This window comes from Equus caballus, chromosome 29 (genome assembly GCF_041296265.1).
Source record: "Equus caballus isolate H_3958 breed thoroughbred chromosome 29, TB-T2T, whole genome shotgun sequence".
In the NCBI taxonomy this organism is placed as follows: domain Eukaryota; kingdom Metazoa; phylum Chordata; class Mammalia; order Perissodactyla; family Equidae; genus Equus; species Equus caballus.
The window spans coordinates 39,304,514-39,317,599 of NC_091712.1; positions in this window are offsets into that span (position 1 = coordinate 39,304,514).

Consider the following 13,086-nt stretch of genomic DNA (forward strand, 5'->3'; position numbering starts at 1 on the left):
CCTAATTGTAGGACTATAGAACACATCCCCCATACCTCACCACCCCATCAACAAGGGCCCTGTGCAATAACACAGGAACACGGCTGAGAGAACTGCACATCTCAGACCCTACTCAAGAAGAAGGCTCTAGGGAAACCCAGAGACAACAGGGGAGGACAACAGTGACTCCAGAGGACATTTTAGCCTCTGACACCACAGCTACAGCAAACAGTAAACACAGCCTAACGCCCTCCAGATAAACATAAATTCCACACCAAAGACCTACTCACCCCAGTTCCCTTTACCTAGTACGTTGTGTCCAGCTTTCAACAAAAGATTACAAGGAATGCAAAAAGTCAAAAAATACAGTTTGAAGAGACAAAGCTAGCATCAGAACCCAATTCAGATATGGCAGAGATGTTGGAATTATCAGACTGGGAACGTCAAACAACTATGGGAAATAAATCATTCTGACAGAGAGTGCTATGTCCCTCTAAATCCATTCTTCCACTGATAATAAAAGCCCCAGGTTGTAGGAGGGAACACATCCCTCCCCCCAGCTAAGGACAGTGTTTTCTGGCCTCCCTTGCAGCTAAGTGTGGCCATGTCACTAAGTTCTGACCAATGAGACATGAGGGGCAGTAAAGTGTGCAGTTTTCAAGATGTGCCCTTGACCAGAACAGGCACGCCCTTCTCCTTCTTGATCTCTTCCATTGATTGGCAGGTGGTCTTGGTGGTGGGAGTTAGAACCACCAGTGGGATAGAAACTACATGTTAAGTTTGACAGGGAAACAAAATCAAAGGAGCCTGGCTGTGTGACACCATCGAGGTGCCACACCAGGAATGCTTACACTAGGACTGCACGTGAGACACAAATACCCTCCCATTGAGGCCACTGTGATTTTTGATTTTTTCAGAGCTGCTGTACCTGCATCCTATAGCAATCATCCTTCTCTACTGATATCAGACATATATATGCCCCTCTGCCAAATTTGACTTAATCAGTCATATCAGTATCAAAATATTTTCAACAGAAAATAAGACAAGAATTAGCATTCAGGCAGACTTTCAAGTAAATACAAGTTTTCTGTTCCATAAATACTATCCAAAAAAATTTTCCCCGCAGGAGGTAAATAAGTATATCAGATAAAATGGCGTCAATTCTCCGTACTAATTTGACTACTTCCTTACTCTTCTTCGGAGAATGACTGCAGTTAATTTATGACGTCCTTGAAGGCTTTCCAAAGGCGTTGGCTCCTGTGGGGATGTTCCTATCAGATGGTGCTTCCTGGCTAAGTCGGGAATCAGAAAGAGAGAGCAGCTGAGATTTTCAAAGCCAATCCTTGTTGTTTCCTTCCTCCTTTGAAGGAGCGCAGCAAAATCTCCATGTCCTCTTCTACACTATTGAGAAACATATCTTTGGAGTTGTCCTACTGATAGGAGGGGAGGGATGAGAACAAATCTGTGGTCACAAGATAAGAGTTATCAAGCACAGTATGAGCATACGTATTCTTAGAATTCACCCTTAGCATTCTAAGTAGCAAACAATAGAAAATCCAAACCAACTTTTCACATAACTATGTAGCCCTCCGTGGTGGCTTCCTTCATGGCTCCACAATCTTATCAAGAACCTTGTTTTGGGGTTTTCTTTTTTCTCTCACTCTCCTCTCTGTCTCCAGTGATATCAGCTTTATCCGAGAATCAGATTAACCTCATGGTTCCAAATAGGCTAGAAATATTCCAGAACTTTTATCAGATGACCACATCTACAAATAAAAAGAGCTTCTCTCCTAGGAGCTCCCAGCAAATGGCTTCTCCAGTCTTCTTGGCTCAAATCAGGCCTCAAGTCTACTCCTGCGCTCTGGCTAGAGGGTGTAAGATGATACTTCCTTAGGCCTGAGCCACATACCCTACCTCTAAATTGCATATATTTAAGGAGTACAATGTGATGTTTTGATGTACATATACATTGTGAAATGATTACCATAATCAAACTAATTAACATATCCATCATCTCATATAGTTATGTCTTTTTGTGTTTGAGAACAATTGAGATCCACTCTCTTAGCAAATTTCAAGTATACAAGACAGTATTGTTAGTATAGTCAATATGCTATAGGTTAGATCTCCAGAACTTATTCATCTCGCCTGACTGCAACTTGTACCCCTTGATAAACATCTCCCATTTCCCCCACCCCCGCCCCTGATAACCACCATTCTACTCTCTCATTCTACGAGTTTGACTTTTTTAGATTCCATGTATAAGTGGGATGATGCAGTATTTGTCTTTCTGTGTCTGACTTATTTTACTTAGCAAACTGTCCTCCAGGTTCATCCAGTTTGTCACAAATGACAGAACTTCCTTCTTTTTAAAGACTAGATAATATTCCACTGCATACAAATACACACTACATTTTCTTTATCCATTCATCCGCTGATAGATGCTTAGGTTGCTTCCATGCCTTAGCTATTGTGAATAATGCTGTAATGAACATGGGAGTGCAGATACCTCTTTGAGACGCTGATTATGTTTCCTTTGGAAATATCTCCAGAAGAGAAATTGCTGGATCATATGGTAGTTCTATTTTTAGTTTTTGAGGAACCCCCAAACTGTTTTCCTAACGGCTGTGTCATGTCGGTTAATTTTTTTGTATCCTCCTTTTCCGCCCTCTTAAGAAAAATTTGAGCTTGTTGCATCTGTAGAATTCCACATTGTTTCTATTAGTGCTAGGCACGTAATAGACATCAGTCAATATTTGTGGAAGAAATGGCCTCTTACTTCAGTAGATGTAGATATTGACATCTATTCATTGAGCACTAGATAGAAAAGTATAGGTACTTCTTCTCCCCCAGAACTCTAGATGTATCTCTTGGTCCTTATTGGTGACCGTTAATGATTCTTTTCTCCTATTTTCTCTATGTGGGAAGTTTCTTGGTGAAATGCACACAAATAACAAGAAAGAACAAGGCTCTGAAATTTTGCCTTTAAACTAATTGCCAGATAATATTCATTCCTACATTAATCCAGTCCACCATTTATACACATAGCCAGCACCATAGTTCTTTAAAGTGGGCAACTGCCATCTCCTACATCTGGCCTTTGGGGTCCCTACCAGGTAGGTTTCCATCAGTAACTATGAAAAAAATATTATGTGGTATGTTGACCAAACCAAAAAGGTAAAAACTATATGGAGGATCAAATGACAGAATAATATGAAAAACTGCTAAGAGAATATTCCATGTGGAAAAAAAAAAAAGGCTAATAACTACCTTCAAGTAGTCAGGCAAGGCAGATGGCTAGATGTTTGCCATTTCTAATTAGACCTCAGAGAGAAAATCTGGTTTAAGCTCTTTAGATTGGCTTTGAAGAATAGAAACTAATATGAGAAGTTCCTACGTGTTTGAAATCTTCAGCATTTTAGGTGGAGTATATGCATTGGAGCAAAAGTGATTAATTGTGAAAGTAGCACCATTAATCAGCAAAGAAGGACTAAAAGATGCAACAGCAGATGTGCTGATGCATTCCTGTCCTTCCCATGCCCTGTTCTCCACAGTTCAGAGCTGGATGTTTGCAAATTACACTTCTCAGATGCTTTTGCCCCAGCTGCTGGCTAGGTTTGGCTATTTGGAAAGTACTAAAAGGAGTTTGGAATGCAGATAAAGAAGAGAAGCCACAGTCCTTCCTTTTTATCTGCTTCTAGTGGCATCTCCATCAGCAAAAGATGGCTATAGGCTCCAGCAGCCTTTGGCAGTTCCAGTAAAGAGAGCAGTGGTTGACCACTATTAGCTTCTGGGAGTTACAGGCTCCAAAAATCTTGGCGGCTCCAGCAGCATTGGCTTCAACAGCAGCAACAATCTCAACCAGTATCAGCCATGAGTAGGCTCCTGGACTCACGAAACATCACCCCCTCCCTTTTGTTCCTCCAGGCCTTGCTTCCCGCAATACAAATCTCTGAGTTATCTCACCTTTTTCATTTTACACCTTCAGCCCTTCAGACACTCTTGTAACCAGATCCCTGTATTCAGTAAGCTCTGTTTAGGCTTTCATTTCTGGCCAAGATGGAGTGATAGGGACCAAATTTACCCTCATGCATGAAACAACTAAAAAATGGACAAAATATATGAGACTACAGTTTTCAAGATATTGGCGATCAGGCAATGAAGGATACTGATCTCTAAGAGATGAGTAATAAATAAGGTGAGCCCTATGCTGGTCCCAGCTTGCTACCTTGAGAGGGTGTTCAGGCCATGTGCAGGGAGAAGGAGCCCAGGTGGAGACCAGAAGACCTCCTGAGTTGGAGATGGAGCTGGGTGACCAGGGAGAGCAAGGCAGTTAGAGTTCATGGGGGAGAGAACACAGAGGAAAGGGCAGCACTGAGAGAACTCAGAGACTTGCAGGTTGTGGAAGGACTGCCTCAGGGTCCTTTATTTCAGTAGAGTACTGATCATTAAATGTGTGTGAGGAAACGACTCAAGACCAGGAAAAGAACCACCGTCAAGGATTAGAGGGAACAACACTCAACTCACATGGGGTTGAGAATAACACCTGTTCCTACCAGCCAGCTTGAAGGATCTCTGAATTCCAAAATTCATGGGCCATTGGGTAGGGTGCTCTGAAGGGCATGCCTCAGAATTGGGGAATAATTATCCACGGACTAAAAGCTGCTCTAATCCTGCCTAACACACCTTAAAAGAAAGACCCAAAAGGACCAAAGCATTCCCAAGCAATTTACTGCATCCCAGAGCAAAGCTCGAGAACATTTACAGGAACAGGAATGCAAAACTATCTAGCAACGAACAAGGTAAAACCCACAATCCAGTCAAGAATTACCAGGCATGAAAACAAGCAGGAAAATATGACTCACCATGTGTAAGAAAGTCAAACCGCCAAAATCAAAGCAGAACTGACACAGATGTTAGACTCAGCAGGCAAGCACATTAAAACAGTAATGATAACTTTATTCCACTTGTTTAAAAAGCCAGAGGAAAGATTATACATCTTAAGTAGAGACATGGAAGATATTTTTTTTAAAGATCCAAATGAAACTTCTACATGCAAAACTACAATATCTCAGACTAAAGATACACTGGATGGAAATTAACAACAGGTTAGACATTGCAGAATAAAAGATTAGTGAACTTGAAGGTGTAGTAATTGAAACCATCCAAAGTAAAACACAGAGGGGGAAAAAAAGACTTTAAAAAAATAATAAGATTATCAGTGAGTTCTAGGACAACTTCAAAAGAAACCACCCAAAATTAAATATAGAAGGAAAAAAGACTAAAAAAAATAATAGCACAACAAGAGGCTCAACATTACTAACCCTTAGGGAAACATAAATCAGCACTACAATGAGATGCTACCTCACACTCATCAGAATGGCTACTACCAAAGAACCAGAAAATAACAAGTTTTGGCAAAGATGTGGAGAAACTGGAACACTTGTGCACCATTGATGGGAATGTGAAATGGTACAGACACTATAGAAAACAGACTGGTGTTCCTCAAGATATTAAAAATAGAATTACCATATGATCCAGCAATTCCACTTCTGGGCATGTACCCAAAATAATTGAAAGCAAGGTCTTAAAGGGACATTTGTACACTCTTGTTCATTGCAGCATTATTCACAATAAGAAAAATGGGGAAACACTCCAAGTGTCCACTGACAGACCAATAGATAAGCTAAGTGTGATCTGTGTATGCAAGGAAATATTATCCATCCTTAAAAAGGAAGGAAATTCTACAACATGGATCAACCTTGAGGTCATTATGCTGATGAAATAAGCCAGTCACATAGAGACAAATACTGTATGATTCCACTTATAGGAGGTACCTAGAGTTGTCAAATTCATAGAGACAGAAAGTTGAATGGGGTGTCATTGATTAATGGATATAGAGTTTCAGTTTTGCAAGATGAAAAGAGAGATGGATAGTAGTGATGGTTGTACAACACTGTGAATGTAATTAACTGTAAGTGCCCGTGAACTGTACACTTAAAAATGACTAAAAAGGTCAATTTTATTATTTTTTTTACCATATTTTTTTAAAAAGACTATTTACTGCTTGATTCTGTTTGTTTTATATAAATTTTAGAAAACACAAACTAAGCTACAGTGACAGAAAGCAGATTGTCAGAGGCAAGGGGCAGGGAGGGGAAGGAGTGAGGATTACAAAGGGGCATTGTCTTGATCGTGGTTTTAGGGGTGTAGATGTAAAAATCTCCCAAATTGGGGGCCAGCCCCGTGGCCAAGCAGTTAAGTTCACATGCTCCACTTCAGCAGCCCAGGGTTCACAGGTTCAGATCCTGGGTGCGGGCTTATGCACCACGCATCAAGACGTGCTGTGGCAGCCTCTCCCGTGGAAGAGCTAGAACAACTTATGACCAGGATATACAACTATGCACTGGGGCTTGGGGGAGGGAAAAGCAAATTAACATTTGGGACAAAAAACACACAAAAACCTCTCAAATTGTATGCTTCAAATATGTGCAGTTTTTGTACGCCAATTAAATCCTCAATAATGCTCTTTCTTAAAAAATCATCTCTGTTTGGAGTTCCTCACTGGATTCTTTTTTTTTGGACTTGTCTCTGACTAAAATGTATCCTGTTCCCACCAGCCTGTAGCTCAGATGAGGCCACGCTGCTGGTAATAACTGTATTCTGGATTCTTGCTCCAGATGCTAATGTAGAACTTCAACCCTACACACGCTCTCACACGCACATTCATGTACCCACACACACACACTCACACGGCGTCACTCAGATGGCTTTGGGAGTCCCCAGGATCTGGTTGGCAGGACCGCCTTGGTGCTAAAACCAGTCACTTGTGCCTGAGAGCCTCGCAGGGTCCTCCGTGACACCTGCATCTTCAGTTTCTGCCTACAACTTTTCTTTCTGTCAGGTTCTCACACACAGCCAAGGAGGCAGACCAAGGGAACAGCCTCAGACACACATCAGGATGTCCTCTCTGTTCCTCCCTGTTCTCCTGCCCCATAGGTTCATCAGCCATGCCCAGAGGAAGCTGAACTCCAGTGGAGAACTCAGGTGAGCAGGACTCCCAGTCCACGTAGGTCAAGATGACAGTGCTGAGACACCGCCTGTTAGGGCCTCCGGATTTCAAGTGCCCCATGTACTCATTTTACAAATATGTACCACCACTCCCTAGGGAAAACCTGCCAACAGCAGGCTCCACAGCCGGAGTGATAGGACGACATTTTACATCAAGTGTTGCATTTTGGCAGAGTTAGAAATTAAGGCCCCAAACTGTACATTCTGTGCTCCTGTAACCACCCATGCTTGGACTTGGGAAAACAGTCACTAGATGCTAACCTGCTGGGTTCAAGGAATGCTCCACTGGGTGTGGGACAAAAGAGGTGGGGGAGTACAGGACACCCCGGGGCACTGGTGCCCTTCCCTCCGCCCCCTCTCACTGCCCTCACAGTGGAGGAGGAGAAAAAAGAAGTGAGACTGTGGCATCGACGGTCAACACTCGCCTCGCCCTGCTCCGCGATGTGTGGAGGAAGGGTAGGTCTGATTCACAGGACCCCGTTACTCTGGCCTTGGGAAAGCACGTAACAAGACCTCTAATCAGTCAGGAAAGGCCAATACCAATCCTTGCAACATCTTTGAGCTTGCTGAGTTTCTGACTTGAGGAAAGCAAATTTTCAAAGGAGCTTCCTGGAAAGAGAAGACTGACACCCTTGCAAAGGACTCATCTCTTTTTCGAGGTTCAATGAGTGTAGAACTTCTCTAACATATTAAGATGACCCCTGTGCCTCCCAGTGGGCAAAACCAACTGGACTCAGTCGGCAAGGGAGATTAAGAAATGTAGTTTTAAGGCTTCCTTGGGACAGGCAAAGACCGCCTGGAGAGGACACACAACACATGAACCATAAAAGAAAAATTCGATAAATTTGACTTTATCAAAGTTAAAACTTCTGCTCATCAAAAGAAAAATTAAAATAGCCAATCCAAAGACAGGGAGAAAATATTTGCAAAATGCATATTGACAAAGGACTTTTATCCAAAATATATAAAGAACAAACAAATCAATATTTAAAAATGGCAAAAAAAAAAAAAACTTGCACAGGCAAAGAGAATTGACAATAAGAACGTGGAAAAAGTGCTTAGCATCAGAGAAAGGCAAAGCAAATTCACAAGGAGGTACCACTACAACACTAGGAAGTTTTAAAGAATATTTTTTTTAAAATTGGCTAAAATGAAAAAGACAAAAAACCCCACAAATTTTGAAAAGAATGTGAAGCAACCAGAACTCTTATACAGGGCTGGTAGGAGTGCAAAATTTTACAGCCACTTTGCAAAACTGGTAGTTTCTTAAAGAGTCAAACACTCATCTACCCTACAGCCTAGCAAGTCAATTCCCTAGTCTTTATCCAAGAGAAATTAAAACATTTGTCGATGAAAAGCCTTGTATAATCATTTTCATAACAGCTTTATTCACAAAAGCCAAAAGCTAGAGACAGACCAGGTTTCCATCTACAGATGGATGGATACACAAACTTGGTATATCTACGCAGTGGAATATTACTAAAAAGAACAGACTACTGAAATACACAACAACATGAATGAATCCCAAAATATTAGGTTGAGCAGAAGAAGCTGGATAATGTACAAAAAAGTACATTCTGTATGATTCCATTTATACGAAATTCCGGATAGGCAAAACAAACTGCGGTGATAGAAATAGATCAGTGGTTGCTCTTGTGCTGTAAAATTGCCCAGACAGAGGCCTCAAAACTGATGAGACAGTACACTTAAAATCTAACCATTTGACTATATGTACAATTTAACTCTATTTTTTAAAAAATGGCCTACCCTCCTTTTTGTCGGGTGTAGTTAGAATGGCCACAGATTGGCTTCTGTAAATAAAGAATATTCAATAATCTTGCTGACCTCTCCATAGAAAATGATTCTACAAAATCTTTGTCACGTGAAAAGAATATGCAACCAAAAATATTATAGAGGTATGTTAGGCAGTTAATGAACTTTTTAAATGTTCTACTATTTTTCTGGATTTTATGATATCTGTTTTATTTGTAGACTTTTCAAAACATGTAATTTGTTGTGTTTTATTTTCTCATTCTTTCATTTTTACACCTGAAAGAAGAGAGAAAGTTTATGGCCCAATTTGCTCTCAATGACCCTTAAAAAATCTCCCCATAAAGTCACTTAGGATCTGATGCAAGTATAAACCTAAGCATGCATTCCTAGCTCTCACCTCATAACCTCGGGTGTCCCATAATAACCAGCGCAAAATTACTGGCTCAAAATTAAAAAAAAAAAGTCCAGGCTCAAACAAATAAGAGGTTACGGGTATGTTGCTGTGGATTAAAATCAAGGGAGTAAGCGTGAACCCTAACTGAGCACAGAAAATGTCCTATTCGTAAGCTCTGCCCATGAAAAACCAAGTCAGCTAGAGGTCATTAAAATTCCGAATAATAATGACTATTATTACCAGTAGCAATAATGATGACTAATAGTAATAATGATGACTAAGAGTAATAATGACAAACCACCAAAAGAGTTCAGGAACTAGGCTAAGAGCCCTACACAAACTCTCACTTGACCCCACCACAACTCCACTTCCGTTCCCACCTTGCAGATGAGAAACTGGAGGCAGAGAGAGGCCAAATCATAGCTAGTGTGTAGGAGAACCCACATGCAAGCACTATGACTTCACCACCAACAGGCTCACGGTCAGGGCCACGCACTCCAGCCACGTGCCACGCAGTATGACACCAGTGCTTCCCTTTAGAAGACCCCTAGTAGAACCAGAATGCTGAAGCCAGTCGCTGGTATGAATGTCTTCTCAGAGGCCCAATGATTATTTTAATTCCTATTCTTGTTCTTTGGATTCAGTTTTCTACAACTAATTTGGATCCTAAGTGAATGAAAAGAGAATTGTATTCTATTTAGTCTATTTAGGTCTTCCCGGTGTTCCCGAAAATGATCTCTCTGATTTCCCAGATTGATTTGGGGAGTCGCAAGGGATCATTCGTCAGGAAAGGCTGTCCCTGGCTGGGGGTATATTTATTTACCTATGGCAGGAACCCGGGCCCTGTTCCCTCTACTTTCTTGGGTTTGAAATGGAGGATAGATCTTTTTCCCCATGGTTTCACCGTAGGGGAGCCAAAATCACTCTTCTCTCATTAAAAGTGGTGAGGAAAAAAAGTTTTTCAAAACTGCAAGCAATTTCTATATTTCATAGGCACCTATCAGTCATCAAGTCTTCTTTATCATTTCGCCCCCAGTATTTATTTATTTACATACCTCTCCTGGAATAGTTTACACGTGGAGAGTTAACTTGCAGATCCACGCATATATGAAACTTTGGAACAATGAAAGAGGTAGCATGGTGCAGGGACTATTCAATAAAGAAACCTAGGAAAAGTGGGTTTTCCATAGGGGAAGGAATGACATTAGGTCTCTACTTCATACCATGCATATAAATTAACTCCAGATGGTCAAAAGCCAAACTTCAAATTTTTTATAAGAAAATAAAAGTGAATACCATTCTGACTTTGAGGAAGGGAAGAATTTCTTTAAAAGACCAAAAAAAGTAAAAACCCACCCTGCTAACCGTAAAGAAAAGTTTTAAAAAGTGATAAATTTTACAATATTAAAATTCAAATCTTCCATTCATCTTTTCATCTCTTACTCATGTTTTGATCTTCTGTTCATCAGACAATGCCTTATAGAGAGTGAAAAGTCACATCCATGGGATTTTGATTGGGATTGCATTGAACCTACAGATCAATTTGGGGAAAGTTGGTATCTTAACAATATGGACCCTCCAATCCATGAATATGGTATAGCTCTCCATTTATTTAGCTCTGTGCTTTATCTCAGCAACATCTAGTAGTTTCTAGTTTACAGGTTGTACTAGTTTTCTGTGGCTGCTGTAACAAATTATGACAAACTTGGTGGCCTGAAACAGTGCACATTTGTTATCAAACATAAAATGGGTTTTATAGAACTGGAATCAGGTGTCAGCAGAGTTGCACTCCTTGTGGAAGTCCTAGAGGAGAATCCATTCCTTGCCTTGTCCAGCACCTCTAGGCTGCCAGCATTCCTTGGCTCATGCCTACATCACTCTGACCTCTGCTGCCATCAACATATCTCCTCCTCTGACTCTGGCCCTCCTGCCTCCCTCTTATAAGGACCCTTGTGATTACTTTGGGCCCACATGGATAATTCAGGATAATCTCTCCATCTCAAGATCCTTGACTTAATGACATCTGCAATGCCCCTTTTGCCATGTAAGGTAACATATTCACGGGTTCTGGCATTAGGTTGTGGACATCTTCGGGGAGCCATTATTCTGCCTACCATGCAGATTCTCCTTAAGGAAGATATTTTTTTCTGTTATTGTAAATGGGACTCTATTTTAATTTTCAGATGGCTTGTGGCTAAGATGTAGAGATAAAATTGATTTTTGTACATTGACCGTGTATCCTGTGACTTTGTTAAATTCACTTATTAGTTCTGCTGCATTAGTCTGAGTTTTCCAGAGAAGTAGAACCAAGAAGATATTATGAAGGTTAAGAAGACCCAAGATCTGCAGTCAACAAGCTGGAGTCCCAGGAGGGCAGATGGTGTAGCTCCAGTTGGAGTGTGAATCTTAGTCCAAATACAGAAGGATGATGTCCCAGCTCAAAGGTGAGGCAAGAGGAGTTCCTTCTTACTCAGCCTTTTTGTCCTATTCAGGCTTCCAATGATTGGATGAGGCCCACCCTCATCAGGGAGTGCCATTTGCTTTTCTCAGTCTACTGATTCAAATGCTCATCTCATCCGAAAACACCCTCACAGACCCACCCAGAATAATGTTTAATCAAATTTCTGGGTCCCCAGTGGCACAGTCAAGTTGACACATAAAATTAACCATCACAGTTTTCCACCAATTTTTTACTTTGTAGATTTCTTAAGATTTCCTACATAGACAATAATGTCCTCTGTGAATAAAGACAGTTTACTACTTCCTTTTCAACCCCTATGCCTTTTGTTTACTTACTTATCTTTGTCTTACTGCATTGGCTAGGACCACCTGTACACTGCTGAATGGTAGTTGTGAGAGCATTCATTGGTCCACTGTTCCTGACCTTAGTGGGAGAGAGGTGAGTCCTCCACCATCAAGTATGACATGAGATGTAGGTTTTTCATACACGCTCTTTATCAGGTTGAGGAACTTCCTTTCTATTCCTAGTCTACTGAGATTAAAAAAAATTATGAATGGATGTTGAAGTTTGTCAAATTCTTTTCTTTTCTTTTTTTTCACATTTTGAGATGACCGTATGGTTTCTTTTTATTCTGTCAATATAGTGATTGATTTTCAAAGACTGCATCCCTGGGATAAATTTATAAATCCTACTTCATTATTCTTTTTTGTATTTTGCTGGATTTGATATGGTGATATTTTATTAAGAATTTCTGTATCAGTTCGGTGAAAGATATGCTCTGAAATTTTCTTTTCTTGTAATGTTTTTGCTCATCTTTGGTATCAAGGTAATGCTGAATCAGGAAGGGGTCCCTCCTCATCTATTTTCTGCAAGAGCTTGCATAGAATAAGTTTTATTTCATCTTTAAATGTTTGGTAGAATTTATTATTGAAGTCATCAGTACCTGGAGGGTTTTTTTGTGGGAAGGTTTTTAACTACCTAAAGATAAAGGTAGATATATTCAGGTTATCTATTTCTTATGGGGTGAGTTTTGGTAGTCTCTGTGTTTTATGAAATTCATTCATTTCACCTCAATTATCAAATGGTTGCTCCTAATATTTCCTAATTACCCTTTTAATGTCTGTAGCATCTACAGTGACATCTATTCCTTAATTCATATTATTTGTAATTTGTCTTTTGTCATTTAAAAAATCGGTCTGGCTGGAGGCTTCTCAATTTGATCGTGTTTTTCAAAACATCTTCTTACTGCCCTTGATTTTCTGTTTCAATTTCAGTGATTTCTGCTGATGTCTTTATTATTGCCTTCGTTTTGCTTACTTTTAGTTTTATTTGCTCTTCTTTTTCTACTTTCTCTAGGTGGAAGTTGAGATCATTGATTCGAGACCTTTCTTTTTCTTTAATAAAGGCA